The following is a 27,511-nucleotide window of genomic DNA, read 5'->3' on the forward strand; positions in this document are numbered from 1 at the left end:
TTCAAAGCGCTTCAAGGCAAGGGAGGGAACAAGGGAAAAAACAATGACATTCTTACAGGCCATGAACAGTAAGGATGTGAAATTAACTATCGTACTCGGTCTGACGACATTTCAGATACTGCAAGAGCTAAAACATAGATAAGGAAGGGAGGGGGAGAGTGGGAAGGAAATGGAAACAGACAGGCGACTACCGTACTAGGCCTGATGACATTTCTGGTAGAGCCAGAAAAAAAACAAGAGGTGAGGGAGAGGGGTGCAAAAAGGTAGGGGAGGAACAAAACAAGCGACTATCATATTAGGCCTGACGACATTTCAGATAGAGCTGGAGGGCGTTTGGGGAGGAAAAAAACAGTAAGGGGAGGGAGGAGGAGACAGACAAGGTTGCTATCATACTAGGTCCAGGGACAATTCTGATTGAGTAAGAGCATAGAAGAAAGTAAGGGGAGGAGAAAGGAAAAGGGAGAAGGGAAAGGAGGAGAGAACAGAGAGTTAGCAGTGAAAAGAGTGGAGAAGCAAGAGGGGAGAGTGAATACAATTGCAGATGTCAGTAGTAACACATAATGTTGCAAGCCAGGATACAAGATGAAGATGGTAACAGCATGATTCAGGGCCACCATGAGTACAAGATGCAAAAGAAGTTCAGCATGAGAGTTGAGAAAGGGTGACGCACCATGAATGAATGAAGTTCATAAAAGTCAAATCCAGCTTTGTCCACAAGACGGTGATGGTGAAACCAGAATGTATCTTGCAACCAAGCTTCCCTACCTTTGAGTTCTGTTAATGTTTAGACTGTCCAAGAGCCGACTGTTTAGACTAGGCAATAAGGCCTTCCACTGCAAATGAACTGTTGTTTAAGTGTTGTCTGCGCTCACAAGACTTATCCTTGAATACACATTAAGGACAATGTACAACAATCCTCGAGCATAGATACAGTCCGAACTACATTATGCAGGAATGTAGAATAAGGCTTAATGCAGGATTTGAGAACATACATTGTCATTGTGCCAGCACGGAAATGCAAACCTATGTGATCCCTTGTACAATATTGTATGATCCGTATGTGAACTAGGCATGAACTCTAGACCACGAATTATTAACGTGAGGAGAGGCTGGACAATATTATTCAAAATTGTATAAAAGTACTAACGTTCAGACGTCCAGCACTCTCCCAACTCTCTCTGTCGGGCTGGTATACATTGTGGAGTGTTGAGATCCAGATATCTATCTGTGTTACTTTGTAAACTGTACAGTAATAAAAGATGTGTGAATCGTTTCAGCCCGTCATTGGTGTATTTCCTTTGTGGTACTCAGCCTCAATATTTCCTTGTTCTTTCAGACTACGAGCAAACAAGGTTTGCTAAGGGAGATAACTTACACTCCAATCAGGGTATTTGTAGGGGCAAGAATAAGTAGCAAGGAGCGCTAAGATAAGATATATGTTGGGGCTAGCAAGTCTGTCTGGTTGCAAAGTGTATGTGTTGTATGTATTAAGGAAATGATGAGATGTCGAAGAGCGACAAATAATAGATTGTGTTAAAATGCTGAGAGTAGATTATTTATTTATTTAGTTGTTAATGGTGTCGAGCCAATAGGTGGATTGAAGTAAGGTGAGACACAGAGGTTTTGGAGCGGCGATGATTGGTGCACGCTCATATTGTATTGTTTTTCCGAAAAGTATCTTTTGTGTAAAATAACAGTACGAATTGACAGTCGATTGTGACTTGTCATGATGGAGGATGTTACTCCGCTCATGCACCTGTGCAAACAGCTGCCAAAACACGCACCCAAATATAGTGCAGAATGGGTTAAGGGTACAGCCGATAACATGTTCATGCCATGGCCACAAGGGGGATCACTGTCAAAAGCAGTTTTACAACATATGATCACATACTTGCACGCTGTGTACACAGGAAAGAAGTTGGCAAAAAGGTTAGCTAGCCTCAAGCTTTGGAAAATGTATCAGGAGGAACAGGAAGAGGCGCTTCCTGAAGACTGGATGCCTAACCAGTGTAAAGAGGGGAGTATTGAGCCTTCTGCTCCCCCTACCGTGCCTGAGGTAAATGGCGATATTGTAAAAGATGAAGGATTGTATCGCTTAAGAGAGTTTAAAGCAGTAGCAGGATATAGTAATCCGACACATCAGCCGCCTGCTTATAGCAGTGATGCGAGCCCAGAGAGAACTGCAGAAAGAGATGTGATCTCTAAAGTCCCACAGGACAAACAGAAATGTGAACGGCCAAGTGTGACCCTAGACATAGAATGGGAAATTAAGAGATGGAAGGGAGCAATAGACAAAGCTGCCAAGATAGCGCTCAAACATAAGGAATGGATGGGAGGTCAGATATTGCTCAAACTTGATGGGAAGCACATCCAGGAAGTACGGCAAGGGAAAGGTTAAGATGAGCAATATAATAAGACAGGGAACGAGAGAAACGATTGAAAGAAGATGAGTATAAAAGGAAGAGTAGACAAAGACGGGAAATTCTTTTTACCAAAAAGAACAGTTAATAAAAGAAGAAAGAGCAGATGAGCAAAGAAAATGTGACAGCAGGCAGAGAGCAATTGAGGAACAAGACAGGCTACACAAAGTAAGAGAAGAAGAGGAAGAACAGAAATTAAGAGATACAAGAATGTAAAGACGCAGAGATGACGAAGTGCGTAGGGCAAATGGAGAAGAGAAGCAAAAAGACAGGGAGAAGAAAGGGTTAGGAAGGAAGCAAAGAAACAAAGAGAATTTGATGAGGAAATGAAACAAAAGAGAAGACAGAGGGCACGCAACATTGATCGCATTGCGAAAGAGTTAATGGAACCTAGTCCAGTAGTATTATGGGAGGACATAGAGGAGCTTCTCCCATCACAAGAAATGATGCCAGGACCCTCTAGAGTAAATCTAGAGGAGAATTATGAGATAGGAAGTATCAGATACAGAATCAAGAAGGCCTATCAGGAGATGAGGACAAAAAGTGAATCTAAATATAAAGGGAAAGACTATTGATCTGAAAATGCCCAGTCATGAGGCAAGCACGTAAGCTTGTTTAATCTCAAGCACCGAGCTTTGTCTTTGGACAGCCTAACTTTAAACAGGGATGAGAAAGATGACAGCCATACTATTTGGGGACAAGATATGTCAGACGAAGACAGGGAAACCTTACATGGGGAAGAGGGTGTTGTTGCATGTGGTCCTGAGGGATGTTTTCAGACTGATAGAGAAGTAAGATGGTTGGATTTAGACCAACCCAAAAAAAGGACACCAGAGCCAATGGTGCATCCAGTGTGATCTAAAAGATGACCTATTAGTAAGAGGGGGGACTCACCACCATATGTGAACAGACTGTGGTCATTACAAGGAAGAAGGCAATCAGGAGCCATAGTCCCTACAACGGATTGGCAGACAATGGGAGGCAATTGCGAATTTGGGATTTAACAGTTGGGAAAATTGAAGAAGGTGAAGATCCACTTACTTACATACAGAATTTACAAGAACAGTGGTCTTTGGAAACTCGAGAGCCTTGGAGGAAATTGATACCTGTATTCTATCATATTTTATGTCAGGGATTGCCAGAACAGGTACAGAGACAGTTTAAGAAGCTGGTGGGTATGGAGGCAAAGCCATGGCCAGAAATACAGCTGACCATTGCGCACCATTGTTGTTTGTTGCTAGAGAAAAATCAAAAGAATGAAGATGCTATGAAGATCGAGGAAGCTAAATTAGTACAGAAGAAGATGTTGAAATATGCTATAGACGGGGCGATGTTGATTAGCGGAGAAGGGCTGGGATCACAACAGACAGTAGGTGTGCCGCAGGTGAATAACCAAAGGCAGTCGGATCAAGGAGGGAACAGATTTATGCCAAAAGGCAGGGGAGGCTTCCGTGGAGGAGGAGGCTTTCAGAATAATCAGGGAAACTTTCAGAATAACCAAGGCGGTTTTCAGAATATGAAAATTGATAATCAAGAAATGCAGGGAGGGAGAATTAGAAGACTCCCCTCCTGTGTGTTGGACATGTGGGATGAGAGGTCATATTGCATGAAATGTGGGAGCAACGGGTATGTGGAAAATGGGCAATTCTCAAGAGAGGGACAGCTTATCCTCCAGTATACAGGCCACAAAGTAGGGATGGGTACGCCCAAGATCAGACAGTGTATCAATCACAAGCACTGCAAACACAACAGGCTTTGCAACCACAGTAAGCACCATTGAATCCACCACTAGGGCAGTCACAGCATGCACCCATGCAGATACTGCGTAGTGCACATACAGGACAGTTATTGACTCCTACAGATACGGGAATAAGTATGTACCCACAATAGGACAGCTCACAGGGTGACGTCATATGTTCAGAACTATCAGTGATGCCAAATCCTCAAGAGGAACCAAGGGTTGATGTTACCATAGGAGGCACATCCTTTCTCTTTTAGTAGACACTGGGGCAACTCACTCATGTATACAAGAGGGAAAATGTTCGTTATCAGTTAATCGTATAAAGAAGGGAAACCCCCTTAGTTTTATACTTTGTCTGTTAGGGGTATATTAAAACTAAATTATAGAGAACAACAAAGTAAACGTCCTCATTTCTCTAGAACATCCCACTGATAATCCCCAGAGCTATAGAAGATGTATCAAAAATATTTTTATTGAATCATTATATAAAAAATATCTAAAAAGTGAGAACATATTTGTTAAAAGACAAGAACAAAATGCACATAATAATAGTTGATTTACTAGTATAATTAATAGTTAATCACACACCGATGTCACTGTGACTTCGGATTTTAACACTTGAAAAATTGTGATGACATATACAAGTCAAATATTAATCCCTCGCCGGGTTTCAAAAACAATTGAGAAAACACATATAGCTAGTACTGTTTGTTAATAGTATTTTATCAGTTAATGCCATGAATGCTCAAGGGTTCTCTGGAGCTACAAGTAGAGTTACTTTTACTGAGAAATTGCAAGTCTCTATAGGAGAATGTGATATGTCTGTCCCATTGTTGTATTCAAGGCAGACACCAGTTAATATACTGGGCCGAGATTTAATGACGAAGCTAAATATGACGATTTCCTTCATTGATGAAGGCATAGTGTGTTCAACGCCAGGAATACATTATTTAACCTCAATAGTGCCAAGGATGAGGTATCTCGTCCTTGGAATTCCCTCCCTGTTGCCAAGGACGAGATACCTCGTCCTTTTCGGCACTCTGTTTTGTGCGATCCCTGCACAGCAGGGATCGCATAAAACTGTAATCCAACCCTCGGGCTATGAGAGGGGGAGGTCTCCCTTCACTGCCCGGGGGTTGGATTACCTTCAATTTCATGTCAGCGTGCGTGACGCACACCGACATGAAATTGAAAGTAAATTCTCCGCGGCAGCCATTTTCGGCTGCCGCGGTGAAGAGAGAAGGTAAGAGCCCTTCTCCATCTGCCTCGATCTCCGGCTGTATTTCAAGCTGGAGATCGAGGCAGGTATTGTTAGAAAGGGGAGATTCTCCCCTTTCCAATGATACCTTGTGTGACAGCATTGCTGGTCATCGATCGGGTGCAGAGCTCGATCTGTGGCCAGAAATGCCCACTAGACCACCAGGGATCTGTTTTGGGAGTTGGGGAAGGGGGGCTGCTTACTAGGTAAGCAGCCCCCTCTCCCCCAAGCCTCCAAAGCATGGTTCCACAGCGCTGGAGACCCCTGGGAGCAGTGATTATCTGCCCCCAGGTGTGAGGAGAAAAACAAACAAAAAATGTTCAAAGGAAGGTGGGAGGCGGGAGGGGGTTTGGGGCCATGGGGCCCACTAGCCACCAGGGATTCTTGAAAATGTGGTGTTGTTGGAAAGGGGAGATACTCCCCTTTCCAACAAAACCATTTTTGAAGGCATTGCTGGTCACGGATCGGGTGCAGAGCGTTCGATCCATGACCAGCAATCCCACTGGACCACCAGGGATACGTTTGCGACGTGGGGCAGAGGGGGGCTGCTTACAGTAAGCATCCCTCTCCCCCCTGTCCCCTAGAGCATGGGGGCACATATCTAATAAATCCTGGGGGAAGATGCCTGATCATCTACCTCCAGGGAAGGGGGCAAAATAAAAAAAAATAAAGAAAAACAAAAACAACTGGGATGGGGCGTTGGGGGTGAGGCGCATATTTGTTTGCCCCCTGAAAGGGTGGTGGCCCTCCCCCTCCCACACCAAGTGGAAAGGGGGGCCACCCCTTGTAGCTCTCCCTGGGGGCAGATTTATGCCCCCAGGCAGGAGTACATGAGGTGGCCCACCATCCAATTGGGGGCTGGGGGAGGGCCACCAGAAATAAGTGTACAGGCCCCCCAAAGAATGGGGGCAGATGGGTAATCATCTTCCCCTAGGGAAAGGGGAAAATGAAAAAAAAATGAAAAAAACTAACAAAAGGGAATTTTGGGTGGGAGTGGGGGGCCACTAGCCACCAGGGATTTATTTTACAGAAAAGGGCGATGGCCCTCTCCCCCTCACCCCAAGGGGAAAGGGGAGCACCCCTTGTAGCCCTCCACGGGGGCAGATATCTGCTCCTAGGAAGGGGCATCTGACCCCAGGGAGGGCTGAAAGAGATGCCCCCCCCTGCATTTGGTGTGGGGGGTAAAGGGTCACCCCCCATTACATTAGAAAATTACCTGGGGGTTTAGGGTGCCCCTCAGCCCACCCTAAAGTGTAGTGTACCATTTTCCATTTTTTTCTTTGTTTACAAAACTTGCCTTGTAGTTTTGCTACCCATCATCACTTTCATCAACCTAATTCCACTTGCTTGCCCTTGCATTAATTTCGTCCTTGTGACCTTCCCCTTTCCAACACAGAACCCTATGTGAATGTGCAGGTGTTTTTGTCAAAAGTGTGCTAGCAATTGTCTGGAAGGGCCTGCCATGTAATTTTCTTATCTTCCCTGTCTGTGTCTTGATTGCCTCTGGCTTTTGAACTCACCCAATCACTTATATGTTGCATGGTTGCTTCTCACCTCCATTTCCCATCCACCAGCATCCCATGGAGGAGGGGATGGTGCAACACACGTTGGCTGTTTGTGCATTGGTAGTGTGGGTGCAATCTTCGTCCCTACACTTGTATTTGTGTAATGTATAGCACAAGAGTACATCGTCCGTAGCTTTTTTGTTGTCTTTGTTTTAGGTGCAGGTGTTAGCTGTCTACCCACTTGTAGGAAAGCAGTCAGCAGGTCCTTAGCATGTCACGTGAGTGTTTACAAAATAGTACTCCATTTCTTTTAGCGTGTTGAGAGTACCTCATATTGCAGAGGGCTGCTACAGTTTCTGAGCAAAGTCTGGGCCTTTTGGCATACTTGTGTGGTGTAGGTTTGTGGCACTGAATACTACGTTCCATACTTTGAGAAGCACACATACTTATTGTTTCAGTCTTCATCTGGTCTTTGGGCAGTGAAGGGTTCCATATCGACAGCACTCATGGTTTCTCATCGATCAATGTCTGGTGAAGAGGCTTTTGCTGCAGTGATGGAGTCTGCCTAGGAGCAAGGTACAGAGGTGGGTATGCAATCTGAAACAGATAGTGTTTCTGAGGGTCAGCAGGAAAGTGATTGGGGAAGTGAGTTCTCAATGGATGAAGGTTCTGGTGCCGCCTACTCCTCCTCATCATCATCATCTGATGACGAAGAGGATGACAGAGTACATGTACCTTTGCGCACACTTCCCACATGCAGGGGACCTGGAAGGGGGAGTGAACGTGCAGGACGTGCACACAATGTGCCAGTTCCTGACATGGCTGAGTCGCAGTGGGTGCCTTGAGCAATGGCTCAGCCTGTTGTGCCCCCTTTTACTGGTATATCTGGGTGCACAGTGAATACAGATGGGTTTTAGCCTATTGATTGTTTCAACCTTTTTGTTGATGATGGGTTCATTGCAGATGTGGTTGAGCAAACCAATTTATACGCTGCACAGTTCTCGAGGTCAAGGGGTCCCACTCTGAAACCCCAGTCCAGAGCACATGCATGGGTTCCCACAACCGATGTTGAGTTGAGAACATTTTGGGCTCTCATTCTGCTCATTGGAATATCGCAGAAGCCGACTGTCTCAATGTACTGGTCTACTATAGCGGAACATACTAGCCCCTTTTTTCCAGCTATAATGAGTAGAAATCGGTTTCAAGCAATGCACTGTATGTTGTATTTCAATGACGGCAGCATTACCCAGAACTACCCAAACTTTGGTAGGCTCTTCAAACTCCAGCCATTTCTGGAGCACTTCAGTCAGCGATTTGCGGAGTTGTATGTTCGTAGCCAAAACATGTCCATTGATGAATCGTTGGTGTTGTTCAAAGGTCGCCTAGTGTTCAGGCAATACATTCCTAGCAAGAGAGCGCGATACGGGATCAAAATGTACATGTTGTGTGAAAGTACCACTGGGTATGTCAGCAGCATGAGAGTCTACACTGGCAAAGACTCCACCCTAAACCCTCCGGGAAGCCCAGCCCATTTAGGGACATGTGAATATACAGTTTGTGATCTTCTCACACCATTGCTCAACAAAGGTCAACATTTGTATGTAGACAATTTCTACACTGGAATTCCACTGTTCAAGGAATTGTTGAATGTGGGCACACTGGCATGTGGTACAATCCGCAGTAACCGGAAAAGCTTCCCCAGACAACATGTGTGTAAGACGTTGGCCAAGGGAGAATGTATGGCATTGCGGCGGGATGAACTGTTAGCAGTGAAATTCTGTGACAACAGGGATGTGTACATGCTAAGTACTATTCATGATGAAAGTACTTCAGCAGTCACTTCGCGCGGGCAGACCCGGCAAGTGTGGAAGCCCAATTGCATTCTGGACTACAACAAGTACATGGGTGGAGTAGATACAACCGACGTAGTGCTTGAGTCATACCGTGCTGAGTGCAAGTCGCGCTTCTGGTACAAAAAGTTGGCCACACGCATTGTGCATATTGCAACGTACAATGTGTATGTGGTGTACCGGGCAGCAACTCCACAAAACAAACTTTCTTTTCTGAACTTTGAAACAGAAGTTGTTAATTCTCTGACTATGGGCCATGTAGAAATTCCCTCCTTTCAAGAGGTAGAAGATGTGGCCAGATTGCAAGGGCAACACTTTGATGATTATGTTCCTCCCACAGCCACAAAGTCACAACCTTACAGAAAATGTAAGGTGTGTACAAAACAAGGAAAGAGGAAGGATACTCAGGTGTACTGTCCCCAATGCCCTTCCCAGCCAGCCCTCTGCTTTCAGCCTTGTTGCCTTTTGTATCATACAAAGGAAACATATTGGGAGATCGACTGATTTCTGAAAATGCCCATCATTCCTAGAAGAGGACCCTTAGGCTCTGAATTTGTGCATGTCTTATAAAGGAATGGCACTCCTGCTCCCTGGACTGGATGTGTACCTTCAATAAAAATGCAACAGGATTTCAACTCACTTCCCTAGATTTAGTGTGCTTTCACGAGCATTGCTATTCTTACTCCCTCTACTTGAGGCCTGCCTACAAAATAAACATCAGTCCAGCTCCCTCAGCTCAAGGCGTGACTTGCAAAGGAACGCAAATCAGGCTCCTTCCATTACAGGACTGCCTCTCAAAGAACATTCATTATGGATCCCTCCACTTGAGGCTTGCCATGAACAAGAAAGGAACTCCATTGTGGTTCATTACCCTTTGGTATGCTTTGGCAAGCAATGCTAGTCCTGCTCCCTCCACTTGAGGCATGCCTTGGAGAAGAAGGGAACACCGCTCTGGTTCAGTACCCTTTGGCGTGCTTTGGCAAGCAATGCTAGTCCTGCTTCTTCCACTTGAGGCGTGCCTTGGAAAGGCACACCATCCCGGTACCTTTCACTTCAGGTCTGCCACAGAAGCAAACGTCAGTCTAGCTCCCTCTGCGTGAGGTGTGACTTGCAAAGTAACGCCATTCAGGCTCCTTCCACTTCAGGCGCATCTTGGAAAGGAATGCCACTCCCACTCCCTCCACTTGAGGCGGGCCTTGGAGAAGAAGGCAACAGCACTCTGGGTCACTCCCCTTTGGGGTGTCTTGGCAAGATACGCTAGTGCAGCTTGCTGCACTTCGGGATTACCGTAGAAAAAAACATCAGGGAAGCCCCCTTTGCTTCCGCCGTACATTGGAAAGGAACCTGATTCCGGCTCCTTCCACCTAAGGTTTGGCATGCAAAGAAACGCCAGTCCCGCTCCCTCTACTCGAGGGGTGCAATGGGGAAGACCGGAACACCATTCATGTTCCCTCCACTCAAGGGGTGTCTTTTGAAAATAGTACATGCCACTTTGGCTCCCTCCCTTGGAAAACTGGGAACCCCATGCATTTCTGAAAAGAGGGCACCAGTGGGAATCCACAGAGGTCCAACTTGCGTGAAGTGGACCAGATTGTTTTACCCAGAACCACTGACAAAGTGAAAAATGTGTTTTTTTTTGCCACATTTCAGACTTAGCTGGGGCTTCTGGGTAATACATTCTGGGCCGATTTGCGCAAGTCAGCTCTCTGTGGATTCCCACGGGTATCCTCTTTTCGGAAATGCATGGGGTTCCCTGTTTTCCTTGGTGGCTTGGACACCCGAGGCCCATATCTCTATGGTGTGTCCATCTGGACAAAGTGTGAAATTCAGCTGTCAGAACAGACTTGGGGTTACCAGTGTTTTAGGCTTTCCCCTTGGCGCCCAGGTCGGTGCACCCACACATGTGAGGTACTGTTTTCATCGAGACACCTGTGGTAATGCGGGACGGTAGGCCACGTGTTGTTGGCGGCGTGTTACGATGGGTGAGCCGAGTGAAATGTGCGGAAAATGTGTTTTTTTCCCACATTTCTGACTTTGCAGGGGTGTCTGGGTAATAAATACTGGGCCGATTTGCACAAATCATACCTCTGCAGATTCCCACACGTGTCCTCTTTTCAGAAATGCATGGGGTTTCCTGGTTTCCTTGGTATCTTGGACACCCGAGGCCCATATCTGTATGGTGTGTCTGTCTGGACAAAGTGTGAAATTCAGCTATCAGAACAGACTTAGACCTGTGTTTTAGGCTTTCCCCTTGGTGCCCAGGTAGGTGCACCCACACATTAGAGGTACCGTTTTCATCAGGTCACTTTTGGGAACACGGGACAGTAGGCCATGTGTTGTTGGTGGCGTGTTTCGATGGGTGAGCGAGTGAAATGTGCATAAAATGCGTTTTTTTCCCACATTTCGGACTTTGCGTGAGTGTCTGGGTAATAAATTCTGGGAGATTTGCGCAAGTCAGACCTCTGCGGATTCCCACGGGTGTCCTCTTTTCGGAAATGCATGGAGTTCCCTATTTTCCTTGGTGGCTTGGACACCCGAGGCCCATATCTGTATGGTGTGCCCGTCTGGACAAAGTGTAAAATTCAGATGTCAGAATAGACTTGGGGTGACCTGTGTTTTAGGCTTTCCCCTTGACGCCCAGGTAGGTGCACCCACACATGTGAGGTACCGTTTTCATCAGGACACCTGTGGGAATGCAGGACGGTAGGCCATGTGTTGTTGGCAGCGTGTTTCGATGGGTGAGCTGAGTGAAATGTGAGGAAAATGTGTTTTTTTCCCACATTTTGGACTTTGGGGGGGTGTCGGGGTAATAAAATCTGGGCCGATTTGCGCAAGTCAGACCTCTGTGGAGTCCCATGGGTGTCCTCTATTCAGAAATGCATGGGGTTCCCTGTTTTCCTTGGTGGCTTGGACACCCGAGGCCCATATCTATATAGTGTGCCCTTCTGGACAAAGTGTGAAATTCAGCTGTCAGAACAGACTTGGGGTTACCTGTGTTTTAGGCTTTCCCCTTGGCGCCCAGGTAGGTGCACCCACACATGTGATGTGCCATTTTCATCAGGACACCTGTGGGAACACAGGACGGTAGGCCATGTGTTGTTGGAAGCGTGTTTCGATGGGTGAGCCGAGTGAAATGTGAGGAAAATGTGTTTTTTCCCACATTTTGGACTTTGCGGGGGTGTCTGGGTAATAAATTCTGGGACAATTTGCACCAATCATACCTCTGTGGATTCCCACGGGTGTCCTCTTTTTGGAAATTCATGGGGCTCCCTGTTTTCCTTGGTGGCTTGGACACCCGAGGCCCATATCTGTATGGTGTGCCCGTCTGGACAAAGTGTGATATTGAGCTGTCAGAACAGACTTGGGGTTACCTGTGTTTTAGGCTTTCCCCTTGGCCCCCAGGTAGGTGCACCCACACATGTGAGGTACCGTTTTCATTAGGACACCTGTGGGAACGCAGGACGGTAGGCCATGTGTTGTTGGCAGCGTGTTTCAATTGGGGAGCCGAGTGAAATGTGAGGAAAATGTGTTTTTTTCCCACATTTCCGACTTTGCGGGGGTGTCTGAGTAATACATTCTGGGCCGATTTGCGCAAGTCAGACCACTGTGGATTCCCATGGGTTTCCTCTATTCGGAAATGCATGGGGTTCCCTGTTTTCCTTAGTGCCTTGGATACCCGAGGCCCATATCTATATGGTGTGCCCGTCTGGACAAAGTGTGAAATTCAGCTGTCAGAACAGACTTGGGGTTACCTGTGTTTTAGGCTTTCCCCTTGGCGCCCAGGTAGGTGCACCCACACATGTGAGGTACCATTTTCATCGAGACACCTGTGGTAATGCGGGACGGTAGGCCACGTGTTGTTGGCGGCGTGTTACGATGGGTGAGCCGAGTGAAATGTGCGGAAAATGTGTTTTTTTCCCACATTTCTGACTTTGCAGGGGTGTCTGGGTAATAAATACTGGGCCGATTTGCACAAATCATACCTCTGCAGATTCCCACACGTGTCCTCTTTTCAGAAATGCATGGGGTTTCCTGGTTTCCTTGGTATCTTGGACACCCGAGGCCCATATCTGTATGGTGTGTCTGTCTGGACAAAGTGTGAAATTCAGCTATCAGAACAGACTTAGACCTGTGTTTTAGGCTTTCCCCTTGGTGCCCAGGTAGGTGCACCCACACATTAGAGGTACCGTTTTCATCAGGTCACTTTTGGGAACACGGGACAGTAGGCCATGTGTTGTTGGTGGCGTGTTTCGATGGGTGAGCGAGTGAAATGTGCATAAAATGCGTTTTTTTCCCACATTTCGGACTTTGCGTGAGTGTCTGGGTAATAAATTCTGGGAGATTTGCGCAAGTCAGACCTCTGCGGATTCCCACGGGTGTCCTCTTTTCGGAAATGCATGGAGTTCCCTATTTTCCTTGGTGGCTTGGACACCCGAGGCCCATATCTGTATGGTGTGCCCGTCTGGACAAAGTGTAAAATTCAGATGTCAGAATAGACTTGGGGTGACCTGTGTTTTAGGCTTTCCCCTTGACGCCCAGGTAGGTGCACCCACACATGTGAGGTACCGTTTTCATCAGGACACCTGTGGGAATGCAGGACGGTAGGCCATGTGTTGTTGGCAGCGTGTTTCGATGGGTGAGCTGAGTGAAATGTGAGGAAAATGTGTTTTTTTCCCACATTTTGGACTTTGGGGGGGTGTCGGGGTAATAAAATCTGGGCCGATTTGCGCAAGTCAGACCTCTGTGGAGTCCCATGGGTGTCCTCTATTCAGAAATGCATGGGGTTCCCTGTTTTCCTTGGTGGCTTGGACACCCGAGGCCCATATCTATATAGTGTGCCCTTCTGGACAAAGTGTGAAATTCAGCTGTCAGAACAGACTTGGGGTTACCTGTGTTTTAGGCTTTCCCCTTGGCGCCCAGGTAGGTGCACCCACACATGTGATGTGCCATTTTCATCAGGACACCTGTGGGAACACAGGACGGTAGGCCATGTGTTGTTGGAAGCGTGTTTCGATGGGTGAGCCGAGTGAAATGTGAGGAAAATGTGTTTTTTCCCACATTTTGGACTTTGCGGGGGTGTCTGGGTAATAAATTCTGGGACGATTTGCACCAATCATACCTCTGTGGATTCCCACGGGTGTCCTCTTTTTGGAAATTCATGGGGCTCCCTGTTTTCCTTGGTGGCTTGGACACCCGAGGCCCATATCTGTATGGTGTGCCCGTCTGGACAAAGTGTGATATTGAGCTGTCAGAACAGACTTGGGGTTACCTGTGTTTTAGGCTTTCCCCTTGGCCCCCAGGTAGGTGCACCCACACATGTGAGGTACCGTTTTCATTAGGACACCTGTGGGAACGCAGGACGGTAGGCCATGTGTTGTTGGCAGCGTGTTTCAATTGGGGAGCCGAGTGAAATGTGAGGAAAATGTGTTTTTTTCCCACATTTCCGACTTTGCGGGGGTGTCTGAGTAATACATTCTGGGCCGATTTGCGCAAGTCAGACCACTGTGGATTCCCATGGGTTTCCTCTATTCGGAAATGCATGGGGTTCCCTGTTTTCCTTAGTGCCTTGGATACCCGAGGCCCATATCTATATGGTGTGCCCGTCTGGACAAAGTGTGAAATTCAGCTGTCAGAACAGACTTGGGGTTACCTGTGTTTTAGGCTTTCCCCTTGGCGCCCAGGTAGGTGCACCCACACATGTGAGGTACCATTTTCATCGAGACACCTGTGGTAATGCGGGACGGTAGGCCACGTGTTGTTGGCGGCGTGTTACGATGGGTGAGCCGAGTGAAATGTGCGGAAAATGTGTTTTTTTCCCACATTTCTGACTTTGCAGGGGTGTCTGGGTAATAAATACTGGGCCGATTTGCACAAATCATACCTCTGCAGATTCCCACACGTGTCCTCTTTTCAGAAATGCATGGGGTTTCCTGGTTTCCTTGGTATCTTGGACACCCGAGGCCCATATCTGTATGGTGTGTCTGTCTGGACAAAGTGTGAAATTCAGCTATCAGAACAGACTTAGACCTGTGTTTTAGGCTTTCCCCTTGGTGCCCAGGTAGGTGCACCCACACATTAGAGGTACCGTTTTCATCAGGTCACTTTTGGGAACACGGGACAGTAGGCCATGTGTTGTTGGTGGCGTGTTTCGATGGGTGAGCGAGTGAAATGTGCATAAAATGCGTTTTTTTCCCACATTTCGGACTTTGCGTGAGTGTCTGGGTAATAAATTCTGGGAGATTTGCGCAAGTCAGACCTCTGCGGATTCCCACGGGTGTCCTCTTTTCGGAAATGCATGGAGTTCCCTATTTTCCTTGGTGGCTTGGACACCCGAGGCCCATATCTGTATGGTGTGCCCGTCTGGACAAAGTGTAAAATTCAGATGTCAGAATAGACTTGGGGTGACCTGTGTTTTAGGCTTTCCCCTTGACGCCCAGGTAGGTGCACCCACACATGTGAGGTACCGTTTTCATCAGGACACCTGTGGGAATGCAGGACGGTAGGCCATGTGTTGTTGGCAGCGTGTTTCGATGGGTGAGCTGAGTGAAATGTGAGGAAAATGTGTTTTTTTCCCACATTTTGGACTTTGGGGGGGTGTCGGGGTAATAAAATCTGGGCCGATTTGCGCAAGTCAGACCTCTGTGGAGTCCCATGGGTGTCCTTTATTCAGAAATGTATGGGGTTCCCTGTTTTCCTTGGTGGCTTGGACACCCGAGGCCCATATCTATATAGTGTGCCCTTCTGGACAAAGTGTGAAATTCAGCTGTCAGAACAGACTTGGGGTTACCTGTGTTTTAGGCTTTCCCCTTGGCGCCCAGGTAGGTGCACCCACACATGTGATGTGCCATTTTCATCAGGACACCTGTGGGAACACAGGACGGTAGGCCATGTGTTGTTGGAAGCGTGTTTCGATGGGTGAGCCGAGTGAAATGTGAGGAAAATGTGTTTTTTCCCACATTTTGGACTTTGCGGGGGTGTCTGGGTAATAAATTCTGGGACGATTTGCACCAATCATACCTCTGTGGATTCCCACGGGTGTCCTCTTTTTGGAAATTCATGGGGCTCCCTGTTTTCCTTGGTGGCTTGGACACCCGAGGCCCATATCTGTATGGTGTGCCCGTCTGGACAAAGTGTGATATTGAGCTGTCAGAACAGACTTGGGGTTACCGGTGTTTTAGGCTTTCCCCTTGGCCCCCAGGTAGGTGCACCCACACATGTGAGGTACCGTTTTCATTAGGACACCTGTGGGAACGCAGGACGGTAGGCCATGTGTTGTTGGCAGCGTGTTTCAATTGGGGAGCCGAGTGAAATGTGAGGAAAATGTGTTTTTTTCCCACATTTCGGACTTTGCGGGGGTGTCTGAGTAATACATTCTGGGCCGATTTGCGCAAGTCAGACCACTGTGGATTCCCATGGGTTTCCTCTATTCGGAAATGCATGGGGTTCCCTGTTTTCCTTAGTGCCTTGGATACCCGAGGCCCATATCTATATGGTGTGCCCGTCTGGACAAAGTGTGAAATTCAGCTGTCAGAACAGACTTGGGGTTACCTGTGTTTTAGGCTTTCCCTTTGGCGCCCAGGTAGGTGCACCCACACATGTGAGGTACCATTTTCATCAGGACACCTGTGGCAACACAGGATGGTAGGCCATGTGTTTTTGGCAGCGTGTTTCGATGGGTGAGCCGAGTGAAATGTGAGGAAAATGTGTTTTGTTCCCACATTTTGGAATTTGCGGGGGTGTCTGGGTAATAAATTCTTGGCCGATTTGCGCACATCATACCTCTGTGGATTCCCATGGGTGTCTTCTTTTCGGAAATGTATGGGGTTCCCTGTTTTCCTTGGTGGCTTGGACACCCGAGGCCCATATCTGTATGGTGTGCCCGTCTGGAAAAAGTATGAAATTCAGCTGTCAGAACAGACTTGGGGTTACATGTGTTTTAGGCTTTCCCCTTGATGCCCAGGTAGGTGCACCCACACATGTGAGGTACCGTTTTCATTGGGACACCTGTGGGAATGTGGGACAGTAGGCCATGCATTGTTGGCAGCGTGTTTCGATGGGTGAGACGAGTGAAATGTGTGGAGAATGCGTTTTTTCCCCACATTTCCGACTTTGCAGGGGTGTCTGGGTAATAAATTCTGGGCCGATTTGCGCAAGTCAGACCTCTGGGGATTCCCTCGGGTGTCCTGTTTTCAGAAATGCATGGTATTCCCTATTTTCCTTGGTGGCTTGGACACCCGAGGCCCATATCTGTATGGTGTGCCCGTCTGGACAAAGTGTGATATTCAGCTGTCAGAACAGACTTGGGGTTACCTGTGTTTTAGGCTTTCCCCTTGGCCCCCAGGTAGGTGCACCCACACATCTGAGGTACCATTTTCATTAGGACACCTGTGGGAACGCTGGACGGTAGGCCATGTGTTGTTGGCAGCGTGTTTCGATTGGTGAGCCGAGTGAAATATGAGGAAAATGTGGTTTTTTTCCCACATTTCGGACTTTGCGGGGGTGTCTGGGTCATAAATTGTGGGCCGATTTGCACAAGTCAGACCTCAGCAGATTCCCAAGGGTGTCCTCTTTTTGGAAATGCATGGGGTTCCCTGTTTTCCTTGGTGGCGTGGACACCCGAGGCCCATATCTATATGGTGTGTCCGTCTGGACAAAGTGTGAAATTCAGCTGTCAGAACAGACTTGGGGTTACCTGTGTTTTAGGCTTTCCCCTTGGTTCCCAGGTAGGTGCACCCACACATGTGAGGTACCATTTTCATCAGGACACAGGTTGGAACACCGGACTGTAGGCCATGTGGTGTTGGCAGCGTGTTTCTATGGGTGAGCTGATTGAAATGTGTGGAAAGTTTGTTTTCTTTCCCACATTAGGGACTTTGCAGGGGTGTCTGGGTAATACATTCTGGGCCGATTTGCACAAATCATACCTCTGCAGATTCCCACGGGTGTCCTCTTTTTGGAAATGCATGGGGTTCCCTGTTTTCCGTGGTGGCTTGGACACCCTAGGCCCATATCTGTATGGTGTGCCCGTCTGGAAAAATCATTAAATTCAGATGTCTGAAAAGACTTGGGGTTAGGGGTGTGTTCAGCTTTCCCCTTGGCGCCCAGGTAGTTGCACTCACACATGTGAGGTTGTTTTCATCGGTACACATGTGGGAATGTGGGAAGGTATAACATTTGTTCTTTTTGTGTGGTTTTCATAACGTTTTGACCCATTTGCTGGTGCCCTTTGTCACACAACCCTTTAATTTTCCAAATGTGCCCTACATTTAGTCGCTGCTTTAGGCACCATACACTTTTGTAACCTGCACAAGTCACCTACCCTTGAAAAGGTCTGCCTGTGCTCTTGCAAGAAATGTATGCTAGCCGTTGCTCACCACATTGGTTTTCCTGATTTACACATGCTAAGTGCATCTGTTCAGGCTGTAAACATAAAACTCCTGTGTACCATGGCTCAGTGTTTGGCTTGTGGTATTGCTTATTTTGTAAAACACTACAAAAAAATGTGTGCTTTCCTAACTGCAAGAGTCGGGGGAATGTAGCAGAGCATTGTTTTTCTCAAAATTCATAGAAGCCATTGCTGTACCAAGACAACCATGTCCAACACATACCTTTTGTTTCGGTAATTTTCCCGATTTTCCCCCACTCTATGGCATTTCCCCCTACCTAGTTGTTGCCCGACCTATGCAAATCACCCCTTCCTAAACTTGGAATTTTGTCTACTTTCCAGAAATGTATGCCTTTCTGTCCTACAATTCGGCTTTCCTACCCTTTTCTTCCATTCTGTCCATGCATGTCCAATTGGTAAAAATGGACAAAATCGCCTACCTCTCACAAACCGGTTGATAACCACATCAAAATATTATTTTTTTGTTTCCACACAACCTGTTGTCGAAAGCCAGAAAATTGGGAAATTCAGCACAGCAAACCATTTGTTCCTAGCTCTTAAAAGGAAAAAAACGCAGGCTTCTTTGTACATCATTTTATTGGCTTTTTTTTAAAAAAAACACCATTTTCACACTTATTTTCTTTCGCCCCCCTACAGCAACCTAGGATTGGGTGGCGTTACTACCGCCTACATGTGGGGAATAAAAGGGCCACATTTGGCAGAGATATCTCATGTAACAAAAAAGTTACAAGGCATTGAATGGCGACATACCGAAATCACCAAAAAAGTCCTTGGCACTGGGGGAAAAAACCCATGGCATTTAAAGGATTAAATGTGGGCGAATTTATCATGGCATTCACAGTGCAAATAGCCATGTGAGGAACACTGTTAGAGCCAGAGGTTTTTCACTATGGGGTACGCATTTAGTTAACGCGGCATCTTAGTGACATTAGAGTCACCATGTAAACCGCAGTGTATCCAATGAAAAAATTGATGGGTGGGTCATGGCATTTAATTCAGGATATGAGACCGATAAACCAGATTTTAAAGGCAGAGTTTCCTCTAGTTCTGAATCCTGAAACGGTTTTATGTAGCATTCCCACTGAAGCGCAATATGTTATGGTGATTGACTTGAAAAAAGTGTTTTTCTCAATCTTGTTGCATAAGTATTCCTAAGATCTTACATCATTTATGTTGCACCAGACTAAGTTGAAAAGCACACATTTGCCCAAGGGGTACTGTGAGTCTCCATCGATTTTTAATAGAGTACTGCAGATGGATCTAAGCAATATTGATTTGCTAAGCATTGTGCTGCAATACGTAGATGACCTTTTGGTTTGTAGCACAACAGAAGAAGAGTGCAGACAAGATTTTATTCAGCTAATGATTATTTTAGCAGACAAAGGATATAAAGTAGATAAAGAGAAGTTGCAGCACTGTCAGGAAGAGTTGTACATAGGACAGTTAATCTCGCATGAAGGAAAGAAAGTTACACCTGAAAGAGCTGAGACGATCTTGAAAACGTCAAATCTGCACACTATAAAGCAAATGCAACAGTTTTTAGGACTGTGTAATTATGTTAGAGCATGGGTATTTGATCATAGATAATTCACAAGACCCTTGTTGCAAGCCCTAAGGATGGCACAGGCGAATCAGGAAAATATTGAATGGACTATGGAAATGGAGAAGGGCTTTGATGAGCTAAAAAAGGCAATTTGTACAGCGCCAGTTTTAGGAATTGCCAATTATAATGAGGGTTCTTTTTATTCTCGCACACGAATGGGACAGTCATGACAGCAATACTCACACAGAGAACTATATTGGGATGCAAACCCATAGCATATTACAGTGGGGTTTAGGACTCAGTTATGAGGGGTCACTTCCCTTGCAAACAATCGCTGACAGCAGCCACGTTTGCTATCGAGAAATCTGCAAGCATAGTGATGGGGTGTTCCATGACGTTATTTGTTGAACATGCTTTCTTTGCTGTTTTGGAGAAACCCAAGGGTAGACTGACGTCTCAAAGAGCCTCTGCTCATGAAGTGGTTATATCCAAACCAGCTATCAAAATAATCAGGTGTAAAATGGTGAACCCTGCCACCTTTGTACTGAACCACTGGCAGAGGATGAGCAAGTGCATGATTGCTCAAACTATGTGGAATTCTATGACGAAATCCTTAGAGTGAAGGAAATGCTCTAGTAGCTGGGGAGGTTCTCTTTATTGACGGATCTTCAAGGATCGATCAAACTGATGGAGAAAGGCATTCAGGCTCAGCTGTGGTAAGACACAGAGCTAATGTGGAATTTGAAATGGCAGCAAGTGCAAGACTTCTGTCTCATTTTTTAGCATAGACTGCAGAATTGGTGGCGCTTATTGTCATGCTCGAGAATCATGCAGGGCAGGAATTGATGGTGTACAGTGACTCCGCCTCCGTGACGTCAAGCGTACACGCAGGACTAACATGTTGGAAAAGGAGGGGCTACCTTTGAGTGGGCGGCACTCCAGTCTAGTATGCTACATTATTGGATAGGTTTATTAAAGCACTACAACTTCTGGTAGCCATCGCAATACATAAATGTGCAGCACATACTAAGAGAACTGACTTTATTTCATGTAGAAAACAAAGTTGAAGACGAAGAGGCCACAAGAGTTGCATATTCTTCTGATATTTTTAGTTTTGATATTCCTGATGTGAAAGAGAAAATGGTTGTGATAATGTTTGTGAATGAAAGCTGTAATCACTTATCAAAAACTCAGTTAATGGAAGTTCAAGGTGGAGCTCCACAGAAAAAGAAAGAACTGTGGACACGAGGGAGTGTTTTTTATCCTCTTCAGAAGCACTGTTGCGACAAGACAGCACTGGTAAACCGGTGATGCCTCTAGCCTTATTAAGGGTGGCGTTAGAACACCTACACTACCCAGCACATGTTACTAGGGAGAGCCTCACAGCAACCATTGCAGTGGACTGGTTTGTACTGAACCTGTTAGAATGTGTTGCTTTTTATGTAGTACATTGCATTGTATGCTAAAAGTTTACTGCTGGGCACACGCCGCAAACACTTAGAGGAGTAATTCCTCCACCAAATGGTCCTTTTCATCATTTGCATATCGATTATGTTGACATGCTGCATGGATACCTATAGATATAGGTATATGATATTGGGAGTGTGCCGTTTTCAAGTTGGATTGAAGCTGCTCCATGCACACATCCTGACGCAACATGCGCTGCAAAGTTTTTAGTAAAATAAGTATTTCCTAGATGGGGTGTATGTGAGGTGCTGAGACCAGATAATGGCCCTCATTTTGTGAATGATTTCTCTGAACAGATTAGCTTATTGCTTAGCATTAAACACACGTTTTCTTCTGCTTATCAACTGCAAGTGAACGGGAATGGGAGAGACTCAATGGTCTGCTCAAAGAGAGAATAGCCAAGTTGAAACTGATACTGAAAAAGGGGTGGCTGAAATGCCTGTCCCTGACATTTTGTGTATTGAGAAATAAGCCCGGTTCTGACCACCACCTCACACCCCACAAATGAGTTACAGGGAAGTTGTTGGGAGATCAGTTGCATGATTACTTAACATGTATGACTGCTAGTAACTCTGTCATTTCAGACCAAGTCAAGCAGACAGGGTGTCCCAGAACAGAGATGAAGACCATACAGCAACCAGACCTAAAGGACTATGTGTTCCTAAACATTTTCTAGGCATCGGGTTCTTATAAGGAATTTCAAAAGAAAGTGGCGTGAGCCCCGATTTAGAAGTCCTTTCATTGTAGAGGATATTACTCCGTCAGCAGTTAAGGTCCAAGAGAGATGTGCTTGGATACTCTTACAAGATGTGAAAGTCTACGCTGGAGAGGCCGTCACAATCCCAACCCAATCGGAAGCAAGTCAAGGATAATGAGTTCAGCATGTGCAGACTAGATTCATGGCAAAGAAGAAGGACGCAAAGACTATCCAGTGGATAGGTGAAAGTGTACACTTGGACTGTGGCTCCCCTGAAACACTCTTTGCAGTTGTTATAGTAAGGAGTGAGACAATCTATTGCAATTGAGCCACAGGGGTTTGCTGACATTGGACTGTGGAGTGTTTAAGTAAATGGAAAAATGCCTGATCTAGACTTTCTGTTCGACGACTGGAAGAGGGAGCAGTTCTCCGACTCATTTCTCACTGAGTTTCTGTTTGGAATTTCCCATGGTGCTATTGATGTTGGCAAACACAAACTACTTCTTGCTGTTTTCATATTATTTATACTCTGAGCTTGAACACTGATATACAGACTTTCATCAAGGATCCTAAAAATGGCCCAACGATTAGACGGCTATTGGCACCAATTTTAGAGCAGATTAGACTATTACCCGAACATCTTTCCAAACGTACAGATGGTCCTATCTAATGATGATACCCACAAACTACTTGTCATTATCTTTTATTATTTGCTTCAAGTACACCCTTATCTTGTTTGGAGAAACACCAACACATGGATTTATGCGAGATCCTATAAATTGTCCTGCGATCAGCCGGTTACTTGTGGAGATCATAGAGAAAATTCAACAGCTAGATGTTTTTCCTTCCTTAAAAGTAATTACAGGCAATCATGCAATCTATTGAGCACATAGCAGTTCCAGAAAGTGAGCAGAGGCAGCGACGTGTGGAAAGACATCGATGGTGGAGCTTAATGTATTGGTGCATAATCTATGCCTGTTCAGCGTCCATTATCATTTTTCAGTTATTATTGATTCATGTTGTTTACTTGAATTGGTTCAGAAGGGAAGACGTTCCATTGATCCTTCCCACTCTAGTTACCTTGGCAGAATTAGACATTATGAGAAGGCCTAATTGTCCGTACTCCAGTAGCTCATGTGAAGGGACCTATTTCTATGACAAGTGTCCCTAGAATTCCTTTTGTAGGAAAAACTCTTTTGGATATCCTTATGGAGTGACAGATGCAGGTTCTTAGAGAGAAACAGATAAAGAGGCCCAGGAGAAGTGCACGGGAGAATGATTATGAATTGAATGATTATTTAGACAGCATAGCACATTTGGGGAACAACATGTGGTATCAGCACATGAAAGAGGTGGGAAAAGAACCTCTGAGGATTGCTATATATGTGCACTCCTGCCTTATTGTATGGGACAGTATAAGATATTCATGGCTATTGAAATTGCCTTACTCACCTTGCTCTCTGCCATACAACAGGTAAATTCCAAGGCCAAACAGCATTCTTGGTATGGGTGACAGAATGGACATCTCCAGATGAAGATGATTATGTTCAAGATTTAAAGACAAGAGAAAGAGATCAGACCAGAAATCATGTGATTAGATATAAACAACCTGGCATGAAAGGAGCTGGAATTAGATGAGAGATAAACAGGAAACTCAACTGTCAAGGGAAGACTGACGAAGAAGTTTGAAGCTGCAAGAAAAGAGGCCAGATGCGAATCTGGGAACAGTACTTTCTCCAGGCGGCTGGGAAGAAGGCATAGTCATATGCAGAGCTGTGGCAGTAAATGGTCATCACAACCCGTTACTGAAAGAGTGGAAAATTGATGCAAACCTATATGGCCGAGGCTTTCAAAGCTTCTGAAGTGGGTCGTAGACAGAGGAGGTCCACTACAGACAGTGCCTTTGACCAGTCCAGAGCTACGTTATAGAAACAATGGCATGAGAAAATTTGGAGAGAATCAACAGTGCGGATGAATCTTTGATGTACCAGGAATGAAAGATGGGACATTGGTGATAATGGATCTCTATTGTGCCTGTGGATCTAGAGCTTACATGAAGCTGCCCAGAAATTGGGGAGGAATATGTTCTACAGTGATCTTTCATGTTCCAGCATTGGTGATACCAGAGAGTGATCTGAACATTGCAGAGTTTCCAAAAGCAGATGCTCACCTGAGGAAGAAGAGATCTGCTGAGCTCTTGAATCAAAGGAAAAGAGAACATTATTTCTCAGCCAAATCGATAGAATCCTTTGATGCTATTCCATATGAGCACAGACATCTTCAGTGTTTACTGTTATCTTTATGCCTGGTATCCAGACGATGGAGAATACTAAGTTGTGACAGATAACCAGATGGGAGCTTCTGCAGAGGATCAACACCACCTAAAGGGATTTAATGCTTTCAAGGAGGAGCTGAGAGCCATACGACTGATGACTCTGCAGAATATATATGTCCTGGATATGATAACAGCTATGGATGGAGGTGTTTGAGCCAAATTTGGGGAATCATGTTGCACATTCATAACTTCTCATGATGAAGAGAATGGCACCTTGACAGTGGCCATAGCGATGTTGACAAACTTACACGTCAAGATGGAAGATGAAGTGGAAGACATTGCTGATGACAGTTGATTTGCATCAATCTTCTCATGCGTTCCACAATGGATGGTGAAAATGTTCAAGTATCTTGGAGCCCTGTTGGTGATGATCATGTTTGGGTTCTGTGTGATCAGGATAATAATCACACAATGCAAAAAGACTGTGAAGAAAGCAGTAGGAATGAAGATTGTGATTGATGTCGAATCAGTACTCCAAGATAAGGAGCTGACGGATGAAGAAATCAGAGACTACGTGAAGGCCAGTAGTCATACACCTGAGGGAACAAAGTTCCTGTACCCGAAGAACCACAAGAAGTATGTGGGAAGATGGATCTACTGCAGTACCAATGGACAATGTATGCTTATGACCTAGAGTGTTGATGAGCATGTGAAATCAGCAGGATGCCTGAAAAGGGTAAAAAAAAAAGTGGGTCCCAACAAAGCACTTTTTCAGACAAGGATGTCTAGATGCGAAGATTGATGGGAGAGTGGTTGATGAATCGCCCAGAGGGGGGAGTGTAGAGGAGGAGCCACATGCGCCTATCAAGAGCTCTGCACTCATGTTCCCTATATGTTGGGAACTGAAAATTGCGACATGTGCTGTACCACTGAGGATGCCTGTATCACCGAGAATTCTTGAAACAAGGTATCACTGAGAAAACCCTAAATGCACTTACGAAGAATCAGTGTTCTTCTGGACAGAGTCCCGGAAGAAGTGTGAAAATGAACGAGAAAGAAGCAAAACTGACGCACCCTGACAAAAACACAAGACAAAAGAAAATAGACATTCTATAAGATCTGAAGAGATGGTGTTGAGGATGAGCAACTTTTCGGGATCGAAATAAAGATTCTCAGATAAAGAAACACTGAAGAGAATGGAAAGTCATTTTACACTTGTACAGATGCAGTAACGCAAGTAGATCCAGTGATCTTGAGGCTGCCTATGTAGTGAATAGATTGCTGCGATGCGCCAATGAACATACATAGGAATGTATTGAATCTGGATATTCCACGAAGCACTTTAGCAAGGCTTGAAACCCAGTGCATGGAAAGGTTTTCAGTGTGGCGCAGTTGGAAACAGCTAATGGCGAAGAAAAAATTAAAGAAAGGCTTGGTTGGCCCAGCAGCAAGAGTCAAGGCTACCGTAAGCCTGGTTATCCATCAAGTAGTTAAATGAACGTGAGAAAGGAACACACTTCTGTTTGAGGTGAAATGGAAAAACACTGAAGGTGCCAAGAGTTGATCATTTAATAGTATTATGTGCAGCAAAGAGCTCGAAAACATGGTCTGCAGTCACATGTTCTGATGAGAATAGCTTTGGGTCGAGCTACACCAAAACCAGAAGATAAAACCATGCCACACTCCATTTTATTATCAAGTACAGAGAGCTTCTGCAAGGCCAAGTTTAAAGCCTTGATTGAATGGCAGACTGTAAGAGTGATGATAGGATCGGGTGCAGAGCGTTCGATCCGTGACCAGCAATCCCACTGGACCACCAGGGATACGTTTGCGACGTGGGGCAGAGGGGGGCTGCTTACAGTAAGCATCCCTCTCCCCCCTGTCCCCCAAAGCATGGGGGCACATATCTAATAAATCCTGGGGGCAGATGCCTGATCATCTACCTCCAGGGAAGGGGGCAAAATAAAAAAAAATAAAGAAAAACAAAAACAACTGGGATGGGGCGTTGGGGGTGAGGCGCATATTTGTTTGCCCCCTGAAAGGGTGGTGGCCCTCCCCCTCCCACACCAAGTGGAAAGGGGGGCCACCCCTTGTAGCTCTCCCTGGGGGCAGATTTATGCCCCCAGGCAGGTGTACATGAGGTGGCCCTCCATCCAATATGGGGTTGGGGGAGGGGGAGGGCCACCAGGAATAAGTGTACAGGCCCCCCAAAGAATGGGGGCAGATGGCTGATCATCTTCCCCTAGGGAAAGGGGAAAATGAAAAAAAAATGAAAAAAAATAACAAAAGGGAATTTTGGGTGGGAGTGGGGGGCCACTAGCCACCAGGGATTTATTTTACAGAAAAGGGCGGTGGCCCTCTCCCCCTCACCCCAAGGGGAAAGGGGAGCACCCCTTGTAGCCCTCCACGGGGCAGATATCTGCTCCTAGGAAGGGGCATCTGACCCCAGGGAGGGCAGAAAGAGATGCCCCCCCTGCATTTGGTGTGGGGGGTAAAGGGTCACCCCCATTACATTAGAAAATTACCTGGGGGTTTAGGGTGCCCCTCAGCCCACCCTAAAGTGTAGTGTACCATTTTCCATTTTTTGTTTACAAAACTTGCCTTGTAGTTTTGCTACCCATCATCACTTTCATCAACCTAATTCCACTTGCTTGCCCTTGCATTAATTTCGTCCTTGTGACCTTCCCCTTTCCAACACAGAACCCTATGTGAATGTGCAGGTGTTTTTGTCAAAAGTGTGCTAGCAATTGTCTGGAAGGGCCTGCCATGTAATTTTCTTATCTTCCCTGTCTGTGTCTTGATTGCCTCTGGCTTTTGAACTCACCCAATCACTTATATGTTGCATGGTTGCTTCTCACCTCCATTTCCCATCCACCAGCATCCCATGGAGGAGGGGATGGTGCAACACACGTTGGCTGTTTGTGCATTGGTAGTGTGGGTGCAATCTTCGTCCCTACACTTGTATTTGTGTAATGTATAGCACAAGAGTACATCGTCCGTAGCTTTTTTGTTGTCTTTGTTTTAGGTGCAGGTGTTAGCTGTCTACCCACTTGTAGGAAAGCAGTCAGCAGGTCCTTAGCATGTCACGTGAGTGTTTACAAAATAGTACTCCATTTCTTTTAGCGTGTTGAGAGTACCTCATATTGCAGAGGGCTGCTACAGTTTCTGAGCAAAGTCTGGGCCTTTTGGCATACTTGTGTGGTGTAGGTTTGTGGCACTGAATACTACGTTCCATACTTTGAGAAGCACACATACTTATTGTTTCAGTCTTCATCTGGTCTTTGGGCAGTGAAGGGTTCCATATCGACAGCACTCATGGTTTCTCATCGATCAATGTCTGGTGAAGAGG

Source organism: Ambystoma mexicanum, chromosome 3q (genome assembly GCF_040938575.1).
Source record: "Ambystoma mexicanum isolate Mex_15411 chromosome 3q, UKY_AmexF1_1, whole genome shotgun sequence".
Taxonomy (NCBI): Eukaryota; Metazoa; Chordata; class Amphibia; order Caudata; family Ambystomatidae; genus Ambystoma; species Ambystoma mexicanum.